This window comes from Mixophyes fleayi, chromosome 9, assembly GCF_038048845.1.
Source record: "Mixophyes fleayi isolate aMixFle1 chromosome 9, aMixFle1.hap1, whole genome shotgun sequence".
NCBI lineage: Eukaryota > Metazoa > Chordata > Amphibia > Anura > Limnodynastidae > Mixophyes > Mixophyes fleayi.
The window spans coordinates 102,626,353-102,653,695 of NC_134410.1; the positions used below are offsets into that span (position 1 = coordinate 102,626,353).

General features: G+C 40.6%; 1 long non-coding RNA gene across 1 annotated transcript in view; it reads right to left on the minus strand.

The window, feature by feature from the left end:
- Positions 1-207: 207 nt before the first annotated feature.
- The window catches only part of LOC142101668 (uncharacterized), a 50,498-nt gene continuing 23,362 nt past the window's right edge, over positions 208-27,343 (minus strand). Inside the window, exon 3 of the long non-coding RNA XR_012679117.1 lies at positions 208-725. This is a non-coding gene — a long non-coding RNA (uncharacterized LOC142101668). The remainder of the gene's footprint in view (positions 726-27,343) is intronic.

The window sequence follows — 27,343 nt, forward strand, 5'->3', positions numbered from 1 at the left end:
CAAAAAACATCAAATGCTATCACAAAAACAGGATGACAATAGGTTTTTTTCCATTATAATGTATAATGTACTGGCATAAAATACCTATATCAATTCTCAAATCAAACAGATTATTAAAATAAACACTGTTTCCCCTATAGGTGTAAATGCAATTAGCATAATTAGTATGTTCCAGAAAAAAACTAGTCACGCTCTTTTCTTGTAATTTTTATTTGATTGCATGAGAAGCTTTACCATTTCTTTTGTACACTTTTGAGAATTTTGTCCATAACATAAAAATCTTTGGTTAAGAATGACCTCTATTATACCGCCTTTCTGCTTTTCAATTCTTAACACTCTTTAATAAAATACTGTTTGACTAAGTGGAACAGAACATTAGCAATTTAACTCAACACCAAACAATATAAGTAATCAACAGCCAGTACATTGAACAGATTTTAATTAGATTTTCTTTTTAGAACTGTCACCGTTTACAATCTTTATTTCTTTTAAAAGCCAGTGATCATTTGTAATTTGTCACAAAAAAGGATTTCTGTCCTTATTAGAAAAAGGGCCAAATGAAGAAAAAAAACAAAACTGATAAAAAATGGAAAATTAATGACATTTCCACAGCTAATTCATTAAAACACAGCCCCATCATTGTTGAAATCTTTCTTTCAGTCTGTTACTTAATTAAAATATGGAAAGTAGCTCTTTTCAATACTTGTTGTGGAATGCTCCATTACCTGAAAGAGGGGGATCAAAAGGCATTTAATTTGAAAAGGAAATTAACTTGTATGTTCTAAAATGATAGATTGTCTAAATACACATCATGAAAGCTAATTAAAGTATAACGATTTGTAACTTCCATAGTAGTCATTTTAATTAAATTACAAATCTTAGTCTAAAATGTTCAGTTGTAGCTAAAGTCTTACGGTACTAATCACAGCAGTGCTTGCTGAGCATGGTGCACTGCTGTGCATTTATCTGACCCATAAAATACCTGTTTCCTGACATATTAGTAGAAGAGGATTCTGGGATTTTCGGTTTGGTTTTCCGATGGTGGACCCTTTACCATGATCTAGCGTTTACTGATGAGTTGCACTTCAGCAGAGAATCACATTCCTTGGCATATGTTATCCAATGTAAAAAAAAAAAGCTTTAAACACACAAATAGCCACATGTAATAAAGCCAGCCCTGACCCCAACCCCAACTCTCATGGTTAATAATGGAAATGGAGACTTTTTTAATGAAAATTTTTAATGGTTTTAAAGTGGTAGGAGGTTGGATTTTGAGGTGACCTTCAAGCTTTTACACAGTGCTCCTCTTCAGAGTTTTTTTTGCCTCCACACAACGCAGACACACTTCTAGTTTGGAGAATAAACATCATAGGCAAACCAAGGGGGGTTTCCTAGTGCCTGGAAACCCCTCTCCAAGCCTGGGGCACTGTATAATTGAGATGGCTGGACCCTGGACCCGCTTCACACGGCTCTGCTTTAAAAAGGAGAGCTGCGTGCATCTAACAGTAGTGCACGCAGCATTGCCTATGTATATGATGGGGATAGGAAGAGTTGGAGAGCAGCCAAGCACTGTCTAAAATTATAGCCACGCCCCCATGCATGCTGGTCACGCCAACTGGCGGCATGGTGTGGAAACCCCCCTCTACAAATCTTGCGTTTGCCCCTGAACATATACCTTGAAGTCAACTAGATGGTCCATCTAGATGCATTGGTGCAAAACATAGGCATTTTTCACTACACCAATGAGGTACATAAATGACGTCATGACTGTATGGTTGGCAAATGAGTATATAATCCTCATAGTAAGTGGAAAAACTGTATATTTCTTGCTAGCCCATCACATCCAACATTTACAAATACGTTTTGCTGTGTGGCAGAGGCATAAAAAACAGATTTTGAACATTGTAAAGTATCACATACTACATCACATAGGACAGTGCTGTGCCGTTTGCCCGTAACACATTTGCCTGACCGCCACAAACATATTCCTCCCCCTATCTCACATCTGTAACCCATTTCTGACCCTAGCCCTCACCTGTAGCACATATCTGCCCTTAGCACTCTCCTACAACATTTTTTTAATTCCCCGGTCCCATGTCTGCACTACTATCATAGCTCTACTTGCCTGTCCTGTGGTCAGTGCCAGATTAAGGGGGGGGGGGGGGGGTACACCATCCACCAGATGCATACACTGCAGAGGTTTCTTCTCTATCCCCGACCTTTAGTGTTGCAGAAGTAAAATCACGACATCGCGACTCAGTGAAGACGAGCCAAATGGAGAGGAGCGCCCCCTCCTCCTGCAGCTTCGGTTAGTAACGCACTATAGGGGAGTGGGGGAGGGAGGCATTGAATAATGACCGGGGTTGGGGGTAGAGAGAGCCCTGATGTTATCTTCATAAGCAAAATTAGGTGCAATGACCTAAAAAATGTGCAGAAATTAAAATGGAAAAAATATATAAAAGACAAATGTTTTAATGAATGAAAAGACACTTTTCATTCATTAAAACATATGCATATTGTTTGTGATAGAAAGCATATATATAAAAATATGGTGGGGAGAGAGGGGAGAGCATTTTTTACATATGCTCTCCACATTTTTTACCTTGTCACATATGTTACCCCATTCTCCACTTGTCACATATGAGGGGGGCCCAACCACTGCTCTTGTACACAGGCCAAATAAATTCCTAAAACACACCAGGGGTTTGCCATATCTCCACTGGCAGTGCACCGCCTACAAGTGCTCAATACTACATATGGAAGTGCCAGTGTTCTTTCTCATCCAGGGCACTAAAATATCTAGTTATGGCTCTCAGTGGACCGCGTGGCAGCATCTGTTTGTGAACAGGTGCTGTCAGGGCTGCTAAGGTGTCAGCTACTGCTGCCTTAACAGCCCCGGCAGCACCTAACAACTCCCAGGTGTTGCAGTATTATTCTCATGGCTGCGACAATTAAGAAAGCCAGAGCCTCTCTGCTTAATTTTAGCCCATAGGATACCCCCTGTCTTAAGTGCCCCTGGCACCCCAAAGCCTTAATCTAGCTCTGCCTGTGGTGAGGATGTAGCTCCCTGTCTAAAAAATTACAGAGAGCCAGTGCAGTGACTGCTGGCTAGTAATCAAAGTGCAGTTGGTTCCTTCTGTTTCACTACCAGACTGTTTGACACAACCTGTGTGGCCCATGATCCACATGGAGACTGGAGGGTAATTGTTTTGCAGCCTGCAGATAATGGGACACCTGAGAAACTGGCTGTGGTGGTTTCAGGGCTTAAGATTGCCCTACTATTGCTATATCTCGGCCTCTTCCTAGAGTGGAAATTAGGCACGAACCTTGAATTGAACTAGGTGGACATCCAGGTGCACTGGTGTAAAACAAAGGCATTTTGCAGTACGCATCTAATGTGCTTCATAAATGAGGTTTCATGATTGTATACAGGGCAAATGTGCATTTAACCCTCATAGTAAATGAAAAATGTATATTTCTCGCTACCCCATCATTTCCAACATTGATTTACAACTACCCTTTGCTGTATAACAGATGCATAACTGCCATTGATGAACAAAACTCATTGATGGTAAATTTAGGAAGTATCAATAGTAGTCTAGAACAGAAAGAGGGCAGACAAGAGATGAACAAGGATGAGATAGACATTGACCTGGCAGAAGGGGCAAGAACAATGGGGGGAGACATGGAGAACAATCAGGAACAGACAATGCACAAATGAGGGGAAGCAGATATTTCCCGAATATACCATCAACGTGTTTTGTTCATCTTTGGCAGTTATGCATCTGTTATACAGCAATGTGTAGTTGGAAATATATGATGGGGTAGCAAGAAATATGTTTTTCATTTACTATGAGGACATTATGCACATTTGCCCACCATGCAATCAATATATCTAATTTAAGATGCACATTGGACATGTACTACCTTTGTTTTGCTCCAGTGCACCTGGGTGATCCACCTAGCTCAGTTCAAGGTGCATGCTTAGTCTCCACTCTAGAAGAGGCAAAGGAACAGCAATAGTCTGTCTCGGGCTGCAGGTTTTCAGGCAGATAAATGAAGAAGTAAAAAAGTAAAGAAAATATTCTTGTTTCAAAAATCTAAATTATGTGGTTAAGGGGTTTCTACCTTGTTGATAGATCTAAAAATATGTAATGTCTCAGCATGTGTTTTTTGTGGTGTACTTTGATTATAAATACAAATATTAATAGTCGTTTATATTAGCAATTAAAGGGCTATTTCAGTTTCTGCCTCCTTCAGCAGCACCACATTGCCTATCCCTATTATGTGGGTCACAAAATATGCAAGTTTTGTGAATTCACATATGTTGGAGCAACAATGGATATATCCCAAAGAGAACTGGGTGTAATACCCTATACTATGCAGATCCCTACTGTGACACCACGTGCAACAGATTAACTTATGAAAATGATATGGTACTCACAAGGTTTAGAATAACTGTAACAAAGTTAGATCTACTGTACAATAATTTAGGCGCATAAAACTTGGCGACCTTAATCCCTACAACATTGAGTAGTTGCTCTGCTTTTGCAGAAAAGATTCCTGCAGTTTCACTGATTCTGAGTCATATACAACACAATAATCCAAAATTCATCGTATCTTCCCTTAAAGTACCACCAGTTATCACATGCCCAGTTAATTTAACGTTTCCTCACCTCAGTTAATGATACCATATATTTACACTATTCGTTTATTTTTCTGATTTCCTAAGTTCATTTTCTTAAGATGGCTGAATAAATAAAAAAAAAAAAACATTGTCCTCATTTGCCTGTCATCCATCTTGGTACAGGCCTACTGAGTCTAATACTAGATCCGGCCGTTTGGAGTACCAGTAAGCATCTTTCTATGCTAGGCATCTGTTAAGCTGCAGAACTCAAGAGTGCCATCTGGTGTCTTGGTAAAGAACAGTGGCAGGATTCCAAAATATCACCTAGATTACATGTGAAAGATATCCTGGTATATATAAAGGGAATACAAAATTGTAATAGTTTGTAATTACTTAGTCTTGTTTTCTATTTGATCAATAACATTTTCAGGATACAAAAAAATTACTTTCCAATTATTTATCTTTAATTTCCTTTATCATTAGTAGTCAGATTCACATTAATGCCGAGAGTATTCTACATGAGACAGGAAGCATTTGAAACCAGTTAACATTTACTGCTGAATGCTGATCTATTTTGCAAATGTCTAAACCAGATTTTATTGTTGTTATGTCCATCACTTCTTCGTTCTGTTATTTCTCCATGCCTATTTTATTCCCATGATCTCACTTGCTCACATTTTTGTTCCAAACCATTTCCCCCACAATCTGTCATTTCATTACTACTGTTTTTTTCTTAGATGAATATTTCTGAACACTCCACTTCTGTGTCATAGTCTTACACATTTGTTTTCATGGGATGCCTCATTTCTTGGCAAAATTGTAAAATAATTAGGCTATATCTATGTTCTGATTATATCGAGTACTAATAAATATCCCTCTCCAGCATAGGTTTAACATTTTATGTATGGGAAGAAATATGGCCTTGCAACACATTTAATCTTCCGCAATTATTTCTATTGTCCCCTTAGCGCATGTGCAGTTTCATGCCCATCTAAGACTTTTTGCCCCAATTTCTGTAAAATCTCTTTGTACCTGTCTTGCAGGATTGCTGGTGCAGATGGAAATGTGTATGGTGAAAATAGCAAATAGCCACTTCAAAGTCCAGTCTGCTACCACTTTATGACCACTCTCTTAATCAATTAATACTTTTCACTCCCCCTCCCTAAAATTCAGCTTGGGCTATTGTTTATGTATTAAATTAATCAAGAGAGTGACGGGACATTGGGGAAGTCTTCAACTACTATGTCACCATGGTGACATATTAAATTCAATTATAATTGTTGGTAGAATTGTTCCTATAAATGCACTTTTACTGTATAAAGTGCTCCTGTTTGGTGGAAGAGGTGTACTCTAGAATGTATAGGCCAAGGCATAATCTCTACTACCTTTTCTCCCTTTCGCAATGAGATTAATACTTTGCTGCTCCCACCGACCGATAAACGCGCCCATTTGGACATATACGCCTGCTATAGTAAACATGTTCTATGCCAAAGAGATACCCTGTCTACTACACTCTAAACATAGATACATAACCTACAGTCCATGGTCCACGAAAGACACAAGATGCTAGGACAGAAATACTACAGCTGTATTTATGTACTGCTTTCCTGGCTCCCTTTATATGTAAGCTTCAAAAAATTAACTTGAATGTTTTGTGAAGTAGGTTGTATTGGACTGCCTGGTAGCAAATCAGAATGTAATATTTGCACTCTGACTCTAAGCCAAACAGTCACTGTGCTATGGAGCGTAGACGATTGAGGCTACGTTTCGTTGCCGCTACTTGTAAGCCACCTTCTCTTCCTCATAAGGAAGGCAATAGAGCAGACAGCAGGCCTGTGACCAGTGGGGGGGGTAAGTAATGCATGGAAGCGGAAAGACCAGATATGTGCTACAGGTCAGAGTTGGGGGAAAGAAATGTGTTACCATAGTGGGGGAGGCGGGGTGTAAAGTAAGTTGGTATTTTGTTGCAGCCCATCCAAATACGTATTATCTCCCAATGTGGCCCTCAGGCCAAAATAGTTTGTGCACCCTACTCTAATGCCAACACCTTCATTAATTTTAATTTTTTTAACTTTTATGGTTTTCTCTTTCCTATATAAAGTGCACATGGAAGTATCCTAATGAAAGTAAAGGATGGATCTCTGCTACCTCCAAGGAAGTAGAAAAGACAAAAAGTTCCTTTGCAGTAGAGATGGTCACTGACCCCCGTGTTTTGGTTTTGGATTCGGTTTTGGATCTGGATTACCGTCGTGTTTTGGTTTTGGTTTTGGTTTTGGTTTTGCAAAACCGCCATTGCGTGTTTTGGTTTTGGTTTTGGTTTTGTTTGGTTTTGTTTTGCTATTTTTTTGGAAAATCCATGTTTTTGGGCCTAAATTAACCCAATTTAGTGCTCCAACTGTTTTAGAGACAAGTAATCTAATTGTTGAGGTAATAAATCATCCAAAAAAACAGTTTAATTCTTCGTTGGTAGGCCTATTCTACACACAAAACAGATTGTCTTCCTCTCCATCTATGCATATTGGCAATGCAGCCATTGTCTTTGAATGAATATTACACCCTACACTTATAGTTAAATATGTAAAGAAATGGAAAAAGCCAGTTTGGGTTCTGTCTCTCAAGGCCCCCCTCCACTTGTATAAAATACCAAAAAATTCAGCCATTATAGACTGTACAATATTAATTGACATGGAGAAAGCCAGTTTGGTTTCTGTCTCTCTAGGCCCCCCTCCACTTGTATAAAATACTAAAAAATTCAGCCATTATAGACTGTACAATATTAATTGACATGGAGAAAGACAGTTTGGGGTCACTCTGTCTCTCTAGGCCCCCCTCCACTTGTATAAAATACCAAAAAATTCAGCCATTATAGACTGTACAATATTAATTGACATGGAAAAAGCCAGTTTGGTTTCTGTCTCTCTAGGCCCCCCTCCACTTGTATAAAATACCCAAAAATTCAGCCATATTATGAAAAATGGACAAAGCCAGTTTAGGGTCACTCTGTCTATGACACCCTACCCTTAAGGATAAATTGCCCTAACAGCAGCCTTTCAAGATGGTATGTGATATGGAAATGCCCCAAGTCCCTTTCCTCTTTGGGGGTAGATTGCACTCTAAACTTACATAGAAAGTTTTAAAAAGATGTTATCGGCATCATCTTCAGCTTAATCCTCACCCTCATCAGTGTGTACGTCATCATCACAGACTATCAATTCATCGCCGCTTGAATCCGCCCTTAGAGAACAGTCAGTGCTTGGATGTCTTGGATGGTGAAGGCCTTCCTCGTGGAAGATGTAGTTCATTTTTATAAACATCATTTTCTCCACATTTTTGGGAAGTAACCTTCTACGGCGATCACTGACTAAGTTCCCTGCTGTGCTGAACACTCGTTCAGAGTACACACTGGAGGGTGGGCAGCTTAGGTATTGCAAAGCAAGTTTGTACATGGGTTTCCAAATGGCCTGCTTTTCTTCCCAGTAAGGAAAGGGACTGTCTGACATTTCCATATCAACTACCTCTTGAAAGTAATCCTCCACCATCCTTTGCATGTTTATACTCATATTGGATGGAGTTATGGGCAAAGTGACACATTTTTTTGAAAAATCCTTCAAATCAGCCCAGATGTTAAATTGTTCTGGTCTGCCCCCTGTGTCTTCCCTGCTTCTTTTTTGGAAATTTCATTTTTTACGAGCAACAGCTTGAGAAAGTGAAGGAGGACACGTCGTCAAGCCGAGGCCCAGTTCAGCGGCCAACTTGCTGAGCAATAGCTCCTTGCAAAAGTTCACATCTCGCTCATTTACAAGTAAAGACTCAATGTAGGTTTTAAACCTTGGATCAAGCACAGTGGCCAAAACGTACTGATCCGAGTTCAAGATCTTAATAACTCGAGGATCATTGTGAAGCGAATTAAGTACTTGATCGACAAGGCCAACATACTTTGCTGAATTGCTTGCTTTCAGCTCCTCCTTCATTTTCTCAAGCTGCTTTTCCAATAGTCTAATTAAAGGAATGACTTGGCTCAAACTAGCAGAGTCTGCACTGAACTCACATGTCACAACTTCAAATGGTTTCAGCACCTTGCACAGCACTGAAAGGATTCCCCACTGTGCAAGAGTGAAATACATCCCCCCTCCTTTCCCAATGTCATGACTTGTGCAATATGCTTGGATGGCTTTGCGCTGTTCCTCCATCCTCTGAAGCATGTACAGGGTGGAATTCCACCGAGTTACCACCTCTTGCTTAAGTTGGTGGCAGGGCAAGTTAAACTGCTCTTGGAGCTGCTGTAATCTCCTACATGCTGTGGCTGAATGCCTGAAATGGCCTGAAATTTTACGGGCCACCGAAAGCATCTCCTGCACCTCACGGTTATTTCGTAGGAAGCTCTGCACCACCAAGTTGATGGTGTGAGCAAAACAGGGAATATGTTGGAAATCACCCAGCTGTAATGCTCGCACTATATTGTTGGCGTTATCTGAAATGACATACTCTGGGGAGAGTCCGAGTGGTATAAGCCATGCATCAATCACATCTCTCAGTTTGCGTAACAAATTGTCAGCCGTATGCCTGTTAGTGAAGCCGGTGATACAAAGAGTGGCCTGCCTGTGACAAATGTTACGTAGTGGTGTACATGCTGCTGCTGTTCCTGCTGGTGAAGGTGAATGACCAACCCAGTGGGCTGTCACAGTCATATAGTCTTTGGTTTGGCCACTTCCACTTGTCCACATATCTGTGGTTAAGTGAACAGTGGGCAGAATGGCATTTTTCAGCGCAATCTCTACATTTTTACACACTTTTTGGTATAGTTGTGGAATAGCTTTACGGGAGAAATGGTGTCGCGATGGAATTCTGTAACGCGGACACAAAACCTCAATTAACTGTGAAAAACCAGCTGCGTTTATTGTGGAGATTGGACGCAGATCTAACACTAACATTGCACATTGCAGCCATGGCGTCTGTGATTCGCTTGGCGACTGGGTGACTGCTGTCATATTTGCTTCCCCTCGCAAATGATTGTTTCACAGTTAATTGCTGAAATGTAGGACTGCTCATTTTATTAACCTGCCTCTGGGATGACGATTCACCCCCAGCAGCAGCAACAGCAGCAGCAGGACTAACGCTTTCTTCAGAGGAATCAATAATAGTGCCGGAGTCATCCAGCCTTAAGTGGGATGCCGGGCTAACTCCGAGCGCTACTGAGGATATTGATGAGGATGGTGTGGTGGGTGTATTTTGTAGCCGTCGGTATGGCGGTGAGCGGAGGGTCTTAGCTGATGAGGGAGTGCTTGTATTCTTTTGGGAAGAACTTTCAGCTTTTCCCAACACTTTGCCATGAACTCTCGTTAAATGGCGTAACATAGACGAGGTTCCAAGATGGTTAAGGTCCCTCCCTCGACTGACTGTGGCTTGACATACACTACAAATGGCTATACAATTGTTGTCTGGATTTAGGTAGAAATAATTCCACACATAAGAAGTGGATTTTTTTGTTTTATGCCCAGGCATGACAATGGCCTTTTTCTTGTCACGTGCCAGAACTGCTGCCACTGGTGCAGGACTTACACAAACAACCTCATCCTCATCAACATCCTCATTAGCGCCCTCGTCGCCTACACAAATCTCCCCCTCATCCTCTTCTAATTCCAAAGTGGCATCCTCAATTTGGGTATCAGCGGCTACACTCGGGCTATTAAGGCACACATCAGCAGAATGCTCACGATTAGACATCCCACTGTTGGATGGACTCTCCACAGGGATTGTTGTCATTTGTGAATCAGAGCAAATATTCTCCTGTAATGCCTCACTGTTATCTTGCAGCTCGGCTTTGACGCGTAACAGTAGTTGTGCACCAATTGTAGGCTGGGTAACTTTTTGGGATCTGCCACTAATAGCCAAAGGTGAAGGCCTCATTCTCTCTTTGCCACTGCGTGTGTAGAATGGCATGCTTGCAATTTTTTTTTTATCGTCACTTAACTTTTGCTCAGTTACACTTCTTTTTCGCTTCAACACAGTAAAATTTTTTTTGGTTTTTGTTTTTTGCACTAATTTGAAAACACTCTGTTGTTTGACATCGCCTTGGCCAGATGACGTACTGGGAACACTAACATCAGGACTGGTGACAGAACCTGGTTGCTCATTCAGATCATATGTGGACTGCTTTGAATCCATTCTGAGCGCAAACCACTGGGGAGTGCTAAAAATTATTTAGTAGATACTGCTGACGGTTATGACTTTTGACAGCCAGAAATATTAATGCACAATTAGGGAGGACACCCCAAAAGCACTGAGGAGTGCTAAAAATTATTTAGTAGATACTGCTGACAGATATGACTTTTGACAGCAAGAAATATTAATGCACAATTAGGGAGGACACCCCAAAAGCACTGAGGAGTGCTAAAAATTATTTAGTAGATACTGCTGACAGATATGACTTTTGACAGCCAGAAATATTTATGCACAATTATGGGGGACACCCCAAAAGCGCTGGGGAGTGCCAAATATAAAGAAAAAATAATAAACCTCTATCCTCCTCTCTGCACTAGCGATTTTGGTTAGAGCAATTGCAAGAATAATATTGTATTCTCTGTCCCTGCTCTAATTAGCCTATGACTACACCCTGCTCTCTCCCTCTGTCAAATGGCGATGGATTGCTGTGGAGGCGTGTATTTATAAAGTTGAAGTATCGCGAGAACCGACCCCCGAGATCCGACGACGTCACAATGACGTTCGGCCTCGATTTGGATTCGGAATGGGCGGGAGAGTACCGAGCTGCTCAGCTCGGTACTCGGATACCCAAAGTTCGGGTGGGTTCGGTTCTCGGAGAACCGGACCCGCCCATCTCTACTTTGCAGGGACAAAATGTCTGTGGCCCCCACAAAACAGGGGGTAATTTCCTGGGCTTTGGATTAAAGATGATGCAATTGCGCAACATAGGCTCATCACTTTGCAAATGATCCTGAAATAATTATCCAATAAACATTGTAGCCATGTTTTCAGTAAAATATAGCTTTTCTCTCTAAAAAATCTTTAATCAAACGTAGCACATACAATAGTTAGAGTGCATGATCCAAGCGTATTAGAAACGAAGAGTAAGTTATAGGGAAATATGACATTGATAGTGTGCTTTCTGAAATACAGAGCCGGATTAACATTAGGGCTAAAGGGACTACAGCCCAGGGGCCTTGGGCAGCTGGGGGGCCTGCCGGCATCCATCGGAACTCCCCCGACTCCGTTTGTCACCTGTTCGTCACCTGTTCAAGGAGAATGGCAGGCAGCTAACAGCAAATGTCATGCTGTTAGCTGCCTGCTGTCACTGTAGGACTTACGCGACACAGTAATCTACTTACTGAGGAGATCTCGTGAGAGTGAGACTATGATTCATAGTCTCACTCTCACGAGAACAATGGAAGGAGGTAAGTTCACAGGGGGAGGGGGCCTCATGGGGGGGCCTTACAGTACCCTTAGCTCTAGGGCCTCCCTTCCCTTAATCCGGCCCTGATGAAATACCACTGAAAAATTAGCAAAGCTCCCTGTTTTATGTGTTACGATGGATAAGTGTGTGCACAGAATGTCTGGAACCACTGGGCACAGCACTGAAAGGACAGAAATTATGTTTGTATGCAATGATTGTATTCCTTAAAGGAGAATACAGAAATGACCCCATAGCCCCCAAAACATATTGAACTTCTCATGGTATTGCTCATATGGGTTGCAAAGAAGATTTGTGCCAATTGCTAGATTTTTCCATTGAAATGAATGCGCTATGTCTTGTATAAAGTAACTTTAACTATTATTTTTTTTTGTAATGTGACATTAAAGAGGTAAAGTGATTCTGGTGAAAGTATTTCAAAGTGAGGAAAATCTTATTCACATTGTGCTGAAATGATTTTGCCACTTTTTGGACTGCACACATTCCAACATCAATGATATTTATTTTTCTGTACAGTACCCACATAAATCCATACCATAATTATTATTATTTTTTTTTAAATAATACAATTAGGCTCTATATAAACCAAGACTGGAATGCACAATAGATTCCAGAAAGTGATAAAGAATGTGGAATAATCAATTATCATACATCTACAAAATGCAACTTTTAAAAATGTTTACATTACATGTATTACTATTAGAGATGCTCACTGACCCCCGTATTTTGGTTTTGGTTTTGGATCTGGATTACCTTCGGGTTTTGGTTTTGCCAAAACCGCCCTTGCGTGTTTTGCTATTTTTTTACAAAATTCCATATTTTGGGCTAAAATCACAAAATGTAGGTATTATTTTGTACCTACATTATTATTAACCTCACTAACACTAATTTCCAGTCATTTCGATTCAATTTTTACCATCTCACAGGTCACAATATGCTCTTCATACACTTTCAGCCAAATACTGCAGTGAGCTGGCTGGATGTTAAGCGACAGAGCAACAACACAAACACACTGCAGTTTATATCACATCTAGAAAACATTGCCACAAACCAGTGTCACAAACTCACCATAGAAAAGTAATACAAGATGGAATTGTCCTTTTGGACCGCGGCGGACGCTTCTTTGATAGCGCCACGGCTGCTGTACAGTACAGTGCTGGCGAAATGGAGCAGCAACTCTCTCGCATTTTTTTTTTTGGGTGGGGGGGGGAAATCCTGCGTGCGCCCCTGCCCACTAAACCAGCTATCAATGCCCTAAAGGCAGTTTAGACCAACAATGCTGACAAATGAATTCTACACTGTCAAGATGTTGTCGTCATCATCTTCAGCATCATCCTCCCCTTCATCAGTGTGTACATCATCATCACAGACTATTAATTAATTTCCGCTGGAATCCCCCATTACAGAAGTGTCAGTACTTGGATGTATTTGCCGATAAAGGCCTTCCTCGTGGAAGATGTAGTTCATTTTGATGAACATAGCTAGAATCTGATAGGTGGCTATAGGCAACATCTCCACTTTTCAAACCCGACAAAAAACTCTCAGCTTGATACATTTATCCCCAGATGTCAAACTGTTGTGATCTGCCACCTCCGTCATCCCGGCTTCTCTTTGGAAAGCGCAATTTCTTACAAGCAGCAGCTGCCTGAGAAACTGAAGGAGGAGACGCCGTCAAGCCACAGACCACTTGAGCGGTCAACTTGCTGACCAGGAGCTCCTTGCATCTCTTCAGATCTCGGTCAGTTAGAAGCAAAGAATCTACGTATGTCTTAAACCTAGGATCAAGCACAGTAGCCAAAACATAGTGATCCAACTTCAACATTTTATTAACTCTTGGATCAAGGCAAAGCAAATTAAGTCCTTGATCTACAAGACCAACATACTTTGCTGAATTGCTTTCTTTCATCTCCTCCTTCAGTTTCTCAAGCTGCTTTTCCAAAAGTCAAATTAGGGGAATGACTTGGCTCAAGCTAGCAGTGTCTGAACTCACTTCACACGCCACAACTTCAAATGATTTCAGCACCTTGCACAACACAGAAAGGATTCTCCACTGTACAAGACTGAAATACATTCCTCCTCCTTTCCCAATGTCATGGCTTGTGCAATACACTCCATCCTCTGAAGCATGTACAGGGTGGAATTCCACCTTGTTAACACCTCTTGCTTAAGTTGGTGGCAGGGCAAATTAAATTGTTCTTGGAGCTGCTGCAATCTCCTACATGCTGTGGCAGAATGCCGGAAATGTCCCGAAATTTTACGGGCCACCGTTAGCATCTCCTGCACCTCACGGTTATTTTTCAAGAAGCTCTGCACCACCAAGTTTATTGTGTGAGCAAAACAGGGAATGTGACGGAATTCAATCAGCTGTAATGCTCGCACAATATTAGTGGCGTTTTCAGAAATGACATATCCTGTGGAGAGTCGAAGTGGCATAAACCATGTATCAATGACATCCCTTAGTTTTCTTAACAAATTATCAGCCGTATGCCTGTTAGTGAAGCTGGTGATACAAAGAGTAAACTGCCTGTGAGAAATGTTATGTAGTGGTGTACATGCTGCTGCTGTTCCTGCTGGTGATGGCGAATCACCAACCCAGTGGGCTGTCACAGTCATATAATCTTTTGTTTGCCCACTTCCACTTGTCCACATATCTGTGTTTAAGGGTACAGTGGATAGAATGGCATTTTGTAGCCCAACTATTACATTTTTACGAACGTTCTGGTATAGCTTTTCTCGAAAATGGTGTTGTGGTGGAATTTGGTAACGGTGACACAAGACCTCAATTAACTGTGAAAAACCAGCTGTGTTAATAGTGGATATTGAATGCAGATCTAACACTAGCATAGTCACCATGGCGTCTGTGATCCGCTTTGCGACTGGGTGACTGCTGTCATATTTGCTTCCTCTAGCAAACGATTGTTTCACAGTTAATTGTTGTAAAGTACTAGTTGTCTTCTTCTTGGGCTGCTTATAGAGGAAGATTCACCCCCAACAGCAGCAGTAGGCATAACGGTCACAAAATCTTCACAGGAATCCTGGTATGGGGAGGAGTCATGTAGCCTAGGACTAACTCCGATCGCCAATGAGGATATTTATGAGAATGGTGTTGTCGGTGTCGATTGCAGGGGCTGTGATCTAGATGAGAGCAGGGAGGTAGCTGATGCTGGACTGCTTGTTGTTATTTTGTGGGAATAAGTTTTGGATTTTCCCAAAAGCTTCCCATGAACTCTCTTCAAATGGTGTAACATGGATAAGGTTCCTGAGTGTGTGTCTATATTAGGGAACTTAGACTGTAAGCTCCAATGGGGCAGGGACTGATGTGAATGAGTTCTCTGTACAGCGCTGCGGAATCAGTGGCGCTATATAAATAAATGATGATGATGATGATGATGATGAAATGGTTTATGTCCCTACCTCGACTGACTGTGGATTTACAAACGCTACACAGTTGTTCTCAGGATTTAGGTAAAAATAATTCCAGACATAAGAGGTGGATTTTTTTGTCTTCTGCCCAGGTATGACAATGGGCTTCTTGCTATCACTGGCAACAACAACATCGTCATCAACATCCTCATTAGTGTCGTCATCAGCTACAGAAATATCCCCCTCATCCTCTTGCAATGTCAAAATACCATCCTCAATTTGGGTAACACCGGCTACACTTGGCCTGCTCATGCACACATCAGAACACATGCTGACAGGGGGCTTCTTTGTGAGTACTGTATCAAAATGGTCAAGACTCTCCTCAGGTATTTGTGTTGTATCTGAATCAGAACCAACATTTTATTGTAAGGCCTTGATACTTTCTTTCAGCTCTGCTTTCACACTTAGAAGTATTCTGGCACCACTTTTGTAGTCAGAATGACAAGGTCTTCCATCGTCATCAGTGACCTTGCAAGATGATGTCTTTTGCAGAACTAGCACTCCTAAAGTAAGGTGAAGGCCTGAATCTTTCCTTGCCACTGCGTGTGTATAATGGCATGTTGGCAATTTTTTTTTCAGCACTTAACTTGGCCTTGAGTAAAGGTGATTTTTTTCTTTACTGAGGTAAAAGGTGTTTTCTTACATTTTTGTTTCCATGACTTACAAACACTATGCACTTTAAGAAAGGCTTTAGCAGATGATGTAGAGGTAGAGGGCTTATTATTTTCATCATCATGACTGGTGCCAGCAGCCGCTTGGTGCTCCTGGTCTTCTGGGGACTGATGGAAATCCATAGCTCTAGCACAGTACAATTTGAGTGTAAAGAACAATACCAGCATATTAAATTGTTAGAAATAAAATGCAAAATGCCACTTCTCCTAATTATGGGTGAGCTCTGGCACTGGCAATGTGACTTGAGACTATAACTATACTAACCCCGCCTAACTACACTAGACCCTATCAAAGAGGCTGTTATCCCTTCTCTGTCTCTCTGTGAAATGGCAATGGAGCTCCGTTTCGGGCGTTATTTAAAGAATCTAAATCTCGCAAGATCCGACGAGACAGTGATGACGTTTTGCCTCGTTTCCATGACCGAACGTGCGCACAAGTTGAGAGCCAGCTTGCGAGCCAGATCGTATACCCTAAGTTCGTGTGGGCTCGGTTTTCGGGAAACCAAGCCCGCCCATCTCTATCTAGAACTGTACTTATATCTTTAAACTATGAAATAATGATTCGTCTAGATCAAAGATGTACAACCTGTTGGTCTGGACTCCACTTGGGTATGGTGTCCATTAATAAATACACAGAGCACCCACCCCCTTTGCGCGCAACTCCCCCATATTCAGACATTACATTGCATGTTTTTGCTGCTCTGGGTTTTGTTCTCAAAAATCCAGCACCGTATTTGCAGACTATCAGATTTGTTGTGTATCTGTTGCTGAGCAGCCATATTCCACCTGATTCGTGAGCTAATAACGAGGATTCCACATTTCAGCTGACTACCAGCTCTTGCTAGACTCATCACTGCTTGTTACTTAAAAGCTGTGCAGTCATCACTCTATACTCACATGCTTTCTACCCAGCAGCTGATCAGTCACATTTGCCGCTCACAAGATTTCTACCTAGCAGCTGATTGGCCAGGACCTACATAAATACACTCATTGCCTTGTTAGGTTTACCTAGGTTAGTTCCTGCATCTTTATCTTGAGATCTGATTATTTTATGCTGCTGGATTTCTGTGTTTGTCCTTGATTTTGTTTACTGGACTTTGTTGTTGCATATCTGCCTGCCACTGAACTCTTGGCCTGTTTATTGACTTTGTGTATCCCTCTTGTCCTCTGACCTGGATTTCTAATTGAACATTCTCTTTTGTGTCCCGTTTGTCTTGTTTTGTCTGCATTTTGCTCCATAGTTGCAAGTCTCCTTGACTCTACCTCACTCACGGCTGCTAATGGTGAAAATCATCCTGAATCATAGGTGTTATTAGTTGCTGATTGTGGGGATCATAACACAGTCCCTTGTACCGTTACCTAAACTATATTCTTAATCTCACTCCTGTACCCCCTCCCTCAGCTCCATTCTCTATGCTGACCTCTCACTCCTCAAATCCATTCACCCTCTCCTCTGCATCTTCATCATTGCCCAATCAATCCACATATCTTCCCAATGCACTGCCCTTATCACCATCTCCTCCTCAAAATTCCCATATCATTATGTCCCCTTCGTCACTTTCGCCCCTCTTACCGAGCTGCCACATTCACCAAGCCTTCTCCTCCAAGTGCAGCATCACACAACGTGGGGAGAACTACAAATATTCTTATTATGCAAGGAATGGATCAACAATAGTTATGTGCCATGGCTGAATTATTTGGGGTTAACTGAGCTCTGAGATATGATATACTGTAGATTGTATCATGAACCACTTCACAAAGAAAGAACATTATTAAATAGAGTTTAGCATGACAACAAAAGTCGCAATGTTTATAGTATAGAAAAGGATAGCAAAATTACATATACACAGTTCTCTTAAAATAAAGAGATGCGTAAGATGTGCATTTTCATACTGCCAAAAGACCTACCTACCAAAAAAATCATACACATACACTATATGGACAAAAGTATTCGGACATTTGACCATTACACCAGAAGAGACTGTAATGACATGTTATTCAAATATATATACTTTAATATCAAGTTGGTCCCCTTTTTTCAGTAACAACAGATCCCACTATTTTTGGATGGCTTTCCACAAGATGTTGGAGTGTTTCTTTGGGAATTTGTGCCCATTCTATAGAACATTTATGAGGTCAGGCACTGAATTTGGATGGAAAGGCCTGGCTCGCAATCTCCATTGCAGTTCAACCCAAATGTGTTTTCGATGGGGTTGAGGTCAGGACTCTGTGCGGTTCAGTCAAGTTCATCCACACTGAACTCATCAAACCATGTCTTTGCAGTCCTTGCTTTGTGCACTGGGGCACAGTCATGTTGGAATAAAAAAGGGCCCTAGGGCCTTCCCCAAACTGTTGCCACAAAGTTGGAAGCATAGCATTGTCCAAAATGACTTGGTATGCTGAAGAATTAAGATTGCTTTCACTGGAAATAAGGGGCCTAATCCAATCCCTCAAAAACAGCCCCTTACCATTTTCCTTCCTCCACCAAACACCAGGTAACGTTCTCCCGGTATCCACCAAACCCAAACTCGCCTATCTGACTGCCAAACAGAGAAGCGTGGTTCGTCACTCCACAGAACAAGTTTCCACTGCTCCACAGTCCAGTGTCGGTGTCCTTTACACCACTCCATTTGACGCTTGCCATTGGTCTTGGTGATGTGAGGCTTGCATGCAGCTGCTCGCCCATGGACCATTCCATTAAGCTCCTGTGCACAGTTTTTGTGCTAAACATTAATGCCAGTGGAAGTTTGGAACTCTACAGCTATGGAATCAGCAGAGCGTTGACGACTTTTACGCACCATGTTCTTTAGCAGTCGTTGACACTGGTCTGTGATTTTACGTGGTCTTCCCCTTCGTGGCTGAGTTGAAAGGGATGAAGTTTCAAGAACCGTCATATTGCAAAGGTGGCATCCTATCACAGTACCACGCTTGAAGTCAATGAGCTCTTCAGAACGACCCATTTTGCATCACAAATGTTTGCAAATGGAGACTGTATGGCTAGGTGCTTGATTTATACACCTCTGGCAACAGGACTGATTGAATTAATTCAATAATTAACACGTGTGGCCAAATACTTTTGTCCATATAGTGTATGTCCGTATCAGAATTTTTGCTTATCTTTAACTTATGACTCTATAGGCCGAGTACACCAAGGGCATGTTCATGTAATTCTGATGCACATTAGAAGTGGACGCTGATGCAGATATGCCTTTCAGGAGGTGTCCCCTGCATAATTAGGACATGTTTACTTTTTTTTATATCTATGACATAAACTGCCCTAAGACATTGTTACTGTAAAAATATTATGGCTTCAGATGCAGCAATTCATTTACAATTACCTCAGACAAAAATATGTTTCATTTTAACAGATTTACTTACTAAAATGTACCTATTTGGAGCATTTGAAAATAACATTTTAGATCTAGTTGAAGTCCTTTTACTATAAAAGGTTAGACGGTACACACAACAGAAAAGCTGATTTTAACCTTTAGCCTTCTGTTCTTTCATCCCTGTGTTCATAAAACTTCCATTACCTTATATACTGACCCAGAAGTAATTTGACTTTTCCTAATTCACAGCACAAAGAAAAGACACTAAATGGAACAGTTAGCTGGCTTTGTGATGGCTGGACAAAGGAGATGTGCTATGAGGACTGTTAGTGCACCCTGTATGCAGAATGACCTTTCACAAATCACGACTGTAGAAAATATACATGTAACATTTGCTGTGTCTGGAAAAAAGAGTGTAATATACTGTTTATTTTTTTTGACAACTATTGGCTAAATAAGACCTAAAGGTAAAATAAACCCTAATAAAGTATGGTACATTTTCATGAAAGCAAATCAGCATTGTACATTCTACAAACATATTCTATTTTCAATGCATATTTAAATTTTTCTGCATAATGCAGGAATATGGCACACTTTATGTTGCGCAAATGTGCATATTTTTCAATTTACATGGGCTTAAATGCATGCTAGTGTATACCCTCTATAAGAAAAACTAATATGGAGCAAAAGGAAATGCATTGAGAGTCGCACCAACAGTTCGATTACAGCCATCTCCTATATAGTGTATTATTTTATTTTGGCCCCTTTGTGTGGATAACAAGGAGCTAAGGACACCCACTAATTTGAAAATTTCTCAAAGCATGCTCAGTCATTATCAACTACTGCAGACAAGCTTCGCTTTTGACTCTGAGTTTGAGGCATATACTTGATTAATGTATATATATATATGTGGGCAGCATGGTGGCTCAGTGGTTAGCACTTCTGCCTCACAGCGCTGGGGTCGTAAGTTCAATTCCCGACCATGGCCTTATCTGTGAGGAGTTTGTATGTTCTCCCCGTGTTTGCGTGGGTTTCCTCCGGGTGCTCCGGTGTCCTCCCACACTCCAAAAACATACTAGTAGGTTAATTGGCCGCTATCAAAATTGACCCTAGTCTCTTTCTCTCTCTCTGTCTGTGTGTGTGTGTTAGGGAATTTAGACTGTAAGCTCCAATGGGACAGGGACTGATGTGAGTGAGGTCTCTGTACAGCACTGCGGAATCAGTGACGCTATATAAATATATGATGATGATGATGATGATGAGATATATATATATATATATATATATATATATATATCATTCTTGCCTCTTTTTTCAAGTTGCGTTCCGGGAGGTCCAGGGGCAGGTGGGCGTTTGGGGACGGGCTTGGAGAATCACGTCATTAAGCTCCGCGACTAAGAGCTCATCACTATTTTGCATTATACCAGCAGGGGACTGGGCCACAATGATCCGTGATTTGCGTCACTAAGCCCCGCTCCCCTCAATTTAATTTAACAACCTGCCTGGGATCCAGGAGATTGCCCTGCTCTCCCGGGAGTCCGGGAGGATTTCCAGAAATTCAAGAGTCTCGCGGACATTCCGGGAGAGTAGGCAACTATGATGTATAATTCTACAGAATTTTTGATCATATTGAAATAGAGGCACCATCAACAGATTCTAATAATTCAGCAATTATACATTTCCTACCCCTGAATTCACTTTCACATAACCCTGCATCTTTTCCTAACGTTCTAACCTCTCTCCGCCCGGTCCTTCTCCCCATACTCCAACTCCCTCCCATTGTGTCTGTTTCGTTTTACCCACCCTTAGGATGTAAGCTCATATGAGCAGGGCCTTCTTCCCTCTTGTCTCCACACCTGTTCTCTACTCCGCCTCTACTGCATTAACCTGCCTGGAGTTTCTGAAGCATTGGTATTTTTGTTTATTGTTCTGTACTGTCTCACCCTGTATAGTCTACTGTTTGCTCTGTGTACGGCGCTGCGGAGATCTTGTGGCGCCTAACAAATAAATGATAATAATAATAATAATTTAGGTAATATACAGTATGTTACTTTTTATTAAAACTATAATAATGGTGCTTTCTTTATTTGTATATACCTGATCATTGATAATCTTTGTGCTTTCTATAGTCTTCTCACTTTGCAAAGCTCCTCTTCACAGCATCACCTTCGCTTTCCATCAGGTATATTCTTTGTACAAACATACATTAAAATATATTAAATCTTTTACATGTCTCTCTCTGTATAATACCTTCCTAGCTATACCACCAGTTTTGGCCTGTGTTTTAAAAGGCCATTGCAAAGAGGGGTCACTTTACTGTGCAATTCTTCAATTTGTATTTTAGCGTTTTATGATTTGTGTTTTAACATTTCCTTTGAAAATAACAAAAATGCTATAAAAAATCAAATCCATCAATTTGTTATTGTTAATATCCTAAATACTGCATATTGATTCTTCCATAAAAGATGTTCTTCTCCAATAATCAATGCAATTTTGCCACACAAATCTGTATGTCCTTAAAACAGGCACAACAAAAAGAGAATAGGTGCAGGACATCAGTAATCAGGAAGTGTAATACACATACATGTATCATTTTTAAATAATGTGCCTGCAACACTAACCAGAGACAACATCTGTTTGTATTTTTTATTGTTATGTTTAAGAAAGTTTCTTCTGGTCTAGAGCAGGAGTATTGCTCCTAAACAATCATTCTAGGGCAGGCATTGTTCCTCAATTCTCTGACCTGAATGATTTACCAGGCTTCTGAAAGGGGCAGTTCCACCAGTATCTGCAGGTTAGACACTACTTCGAATCTGTTAGGGCTGGCCTCCAGGACAGAACCTTTGTCTCTCCCACCGCTCCTACAAAGGTCCCATCTATATAATACACTCCTCCCTATTTCAAATGGTGAGCAGGATTTATACCAAGTGAAATGGGAGGCTGATTTCGGTGACTCCCAAGACCTGGAGGAGTGGACCAATATATGAAGCGGTTGCAAAGTCCTCCATTAGTGTCTGCATCAAAGAGAATGCCTATAATTAACTCTACCAGTGATATTATGTTCCAGCTAGGCTTCATGGCATATTTTTAGGTGTATCAGACGCCGGCTGAAGAAATTGTCCTGCACATCTGGTGGAGCTGGCCTAAACTTCAACCACTTTGGAATAAAGTCATTTCTGTATCCACCAATGATGTCAATCTGCATATTCTTCTTCCTCTGTGTATCCCAGACTTCCCTAAGCATGCCTGCAAGCTGTTTAGACATATCACAAGTGTTGATACAAACCAAATAGCAGCCTTGTGGATGAATCCTTTCCATCCTGCCATCACCTCAGTCTGGAACCATGTGTTACATGTGTTAAATGGACCACATAATGTGTGAGAAACACCTCTGCTTCCTCTCACAAATTTTGGGCCCCTTGGGCCTCCTATCGTAACAAACTTCTTCTTAATCTCTAAATTAAAATTCGGTCTCTGTCACTTTGAAGTTCTGCCCTACTCTTCTGAAATCCTATGCTCTCCTTGTAGGCCCTCTGTTAAATGGGAAGGGGCTAATAGTGTTGCAGATATGCTAATGATCAATTAGGGACTTATTCATGACCAGTACCATCAACAAACTCCTCGCAAAGCTGGTGTCTGGTTTAAATCAAAGAATACGATTCCTTTTCTGCTCTAAATCCACAGGACCAATATTTATACCATAGCTTATGCTTATATTAGCAAGAAAAACTGTATGCAAGATATAGTTTCATTTAAAACTGTTTTGTATTCTAATTAATGTTCTAATTGTAACAATTTTATACAATATATAAAACAGTGCTGTAAACAAAGTATTCAACATGTAGTTTCATCTACTGTATTAGCATAGATGGTATTTTACATGGTAGCACAGATGTTGATACAATACATGACATGTATTGCCTGTTTGCTATCTACATATAAATATTGTAGTATTGTGTTTGTTTTTGTCAGAATCAGTGTTACCTTTTGTGCTTAAGGGTGTGTGTATGCTTGTAATGTGTAGTATGAGGATGTGTTGAAACAGTGTTACCTATTGTGTTTAAGAGTGTACATATGCAAGCTTGTATGGTGTATGTGTGGGGGAGGGGGGTCCATCGAGGAGAGCCCTATACAAGCTCCTCCATCTTGAAATCCAACTAAAAGAGAAACTACCATATTTATATATATATATATATATATATATATATATATATATATATATATATATATCTATATCCCATACCACTCACATAGAGACATATACCATCTATTATCATATTATTTCATTCCAGCTATCTCAAACAAACTTCATAATGTGCAATGTAATCACATTGTGTTCATATATACTACATATATTCAGATATAAAGCATATATTATCACATTATTTCATATCACATATCTCTGAAAGAAACTGTTATTATTAGCTGGGTATTTATAATGAAGCAAAGTAGTCCAGAATAGGTAAAGATATACCCGTCCATGAAAGCACAAACTCACTGTTACAGACCCTGATGGAGCACTGCAATAAACAAATACAATCCAGAAATAGCAAGTAATAATCAGAACACAGTCCAGGTTTAACAGAACCCAGGTGTCGCTAGATAGAAATAAACAGTCTCTGAACACAAACGGGATAACAGATAATTTGCAGGTGCAAGGAAAGAAGAAAACCTACAATGAAATAGTTTTCAAGGTATAGTCAAATGCTGTGAAACAGAAGCTGAAGGAATCCAGGTAAACTGAGTATGGTATGATGGTAGAAGGTAGAGCAGGGTTACACAGGAGCAAACAATGGTAAGCTAAATGTCCAGGTCACAGGATAGGGCAAACAATGATCAGCAAGGTGCATGGTGAGGGGCAGAAATAAATAGTCAGGGAAGCAGGTGCAGGTAATCCAACAGAGGAATACAATTAACTCCTACAGGTGATGAGAAAATGTCATAAAAGTAACACTTCTAGTAACACAGAGGTATAGCACTTCTGATATAGAATAAGGACAGGATCCTAACATTAAAGAGCTCCACAATATCCAAAAATACAGGCTCTTCTCTTGTTTTTATGCTTTTTCTTTTTTAAAAGAACCTTATGATCTGAGGTGGGCACAGAATAAGTAGTTCCCTCAAGAAATGCGAGGATCAGTGAGGGGCAAAACTTTTTTTTTATGACCGCAGCATTAAAAGCAGTAAGATCTTTCAGTATGGGATTTTTGGAGTCTGTGAGAGAATACGCCCACCTTAGAGCCTCTCCTCTAAGAGACATAATCAGGGAGGCAATTATGTCCTGCTGAGTTGTATCGGAAGAATCTATAAATTGACTCACACATTGATGCATCAATGCCCCAAATTGAGTAATGTCTCCATCAAAAGTGATAATCTGGTCTTTGCAAGATTTATCAACAGTAGTCAGTGGCACCTCAGGCAGTGCAGACTATGGTGACACCTCAGGCCCAGAGGCCAGGGAAATAGGGTCCTCAGGCCCTGAACAGACCTCCTCAAAAAAGATCAGGTAAGAGTGTCAACTGTTCATCAAGCTGAGGTGGAGGGAAGTGTAAAGTATTTGAACATGTATTGTTGTATTGGGCGATACAACCAATGCTGAGCTAGTTGGCCGGTGACTAGGCAGGAGCTAGGATCACCTAATGTCATCCATAACAAAGTTTGTTGTTTTTTATTGATGACAGGTACAATAAAAACACCATTATTCAAGAAAGAAGGCGTGTGCCAGTTAACCCCCATCTCTTAGTACCCACTTAGGTGTTTACAGAGCCAGTAAACATGTTGCGGCTGATTATTAATGCTGTAGGGGTGCTCAGCATTGGACTGGTCCACTGGGGTACCAGGGAAATCCCAGGTTGGCCCCGATGCCTTATGGCCCCACCTTCTACCGCAACGCCTATGCTCTACAAATTTACCTCTACAGTGCCCTTGTCAAAGAGGCAGGGAGTGTTACAAACGCTATACACTATTGTTAAGGTGAGGGCAGAGTTACTAACACTATCCACTATTATTAGGGTGGCGGTAGGGTGAGGTATTACTAACGCTATATACTATTATTATGGTGGGTGGCAGTGTCACTATTGTTATGGGGGATGTCACTAACACTACACACTATTATTAGGGTGGGGGTTACTAATACTATGCTACACACTATTATTGGTGGGGTAATGTACAAATACTATACACCATTATTAGGGGATGGATGTTCCAATAGTATAAACCATTACTGGGGCAGGTGAATGTCCAAACGATACATACTGTTATTGAGGGGATACCGGGTCAGACTGACCCGCCAGGGTACTGGGGGCACCCCACTGCATTAGGGTACCGCTGTCTGGTCTAGTGGCAATTAACCTCTTAGTTTGTTTTTGGACTGTGGGAGAACATACAAACTGCACACAGATAGGGCCCTAGTTGTAATCCAATCCATAACCTCAGCGCTGTGAGATAGCAATTTTAACCACTGCCACATCTCAGTGGTAAGATTCCTTTGCAAGTTATTTTCATGATGAGAAGCATTTCCCCATTATTTATGATGAAAATAGTCAATATTGAGTCCTCCCACTTCATTGTAGAGGGTAGTGTGAAAAACTGAAGATAATGCGCAGGTAAGCAATAAAACTGCCATACAAGATCTGGAATCTCTGCTTACTTTTTCTCGTACCCCATAAAGATGCAAGGAAAAATAAGCAAAGAGTACAACCGTAATTGCTGGAAATGTGCGCAGCGCATTGTGCGCCACAACGCCGACAATTGAATTGAATCTCCCCCTATGTGTGTAAAGAGTTATTTTTTTTTTAATTGGGGGGTGGGGGGGGGGCGATTATGTGCTTTTTTGCATGTAAAAAATTATTAGACAAAAAACAAGGAATTGAATAGCCCCCAATGAATGAAAAAATGAATGAAGTAATTGCCTGCAATAGTTCTCCCCAATTACATGTTAAAAATATGATGTTATACAATAGTGTCTATCAGCATGTTCAGAGAAGCTGGGTGAGTGATCTTATATGCATAGCTGCTAATATTTAAATACAGTGTGAATGTTTCTTTTCATTTCTTTAAGGCTTTTGCTTTAATGTCATGTATGGGACATTCTAAGTTGACTACACCCATCAACGTGGATGACCACCACATAAGAATTACATTAATAGTTTTTAAATACCCGATTTTCCACTTATAAAGCAAAAACAAAAAGAACAGAGACTGAGAATTGCATATAAATAAACAAAAGGAGGCACCGAGCAATTTAATATTGAAAATCAAGGATAACTATTTGAATGGATACTTTCTAACACATAAAAATATGTCCCTCACAAATACTCCTTGCTTACTAAGCATCTGGTCATTGATGTTACCTCTGGGTACACTATCACGCACAAGAACACAAAGGTAAGTTCAATTATTTTATCTTAAAGACCATAACGTGTACCCTAATCATATCTAAATAGTATGTTAAGGAGTATGAGTAATGTTTGCTACTGTGTATTTATTACATTGACCTGTAAACTAGGATCCTTTTTAACATAGCAATTAAACAATAATAAATTCTATGTCATACATTTGTGCACACTGTGCATTTGCAAACTGCAGGTTTCTCTTACCCAGGTTGTTTTGAGAGATTCTTTTGTTTTTCTTTTTGCTATTTTTGCATGCCAACATTTATTATACTGAGGAATTGTATTGTGTATTTTTTATTTAGCTGGGTGACCGCTGGATTTAATACTCTCATTAGCTGCTTACAAGCTTATTTCTCTCTAGGCTAGTGGCAGGTGTTCCTGAAGTTTCACAGTTGCCAATGCAATTTTCCTGGCCATTATTGTGAATTGTATCAATTCTGTGTGAATGATCTTGTAACGGTTTTGAGGCTTCC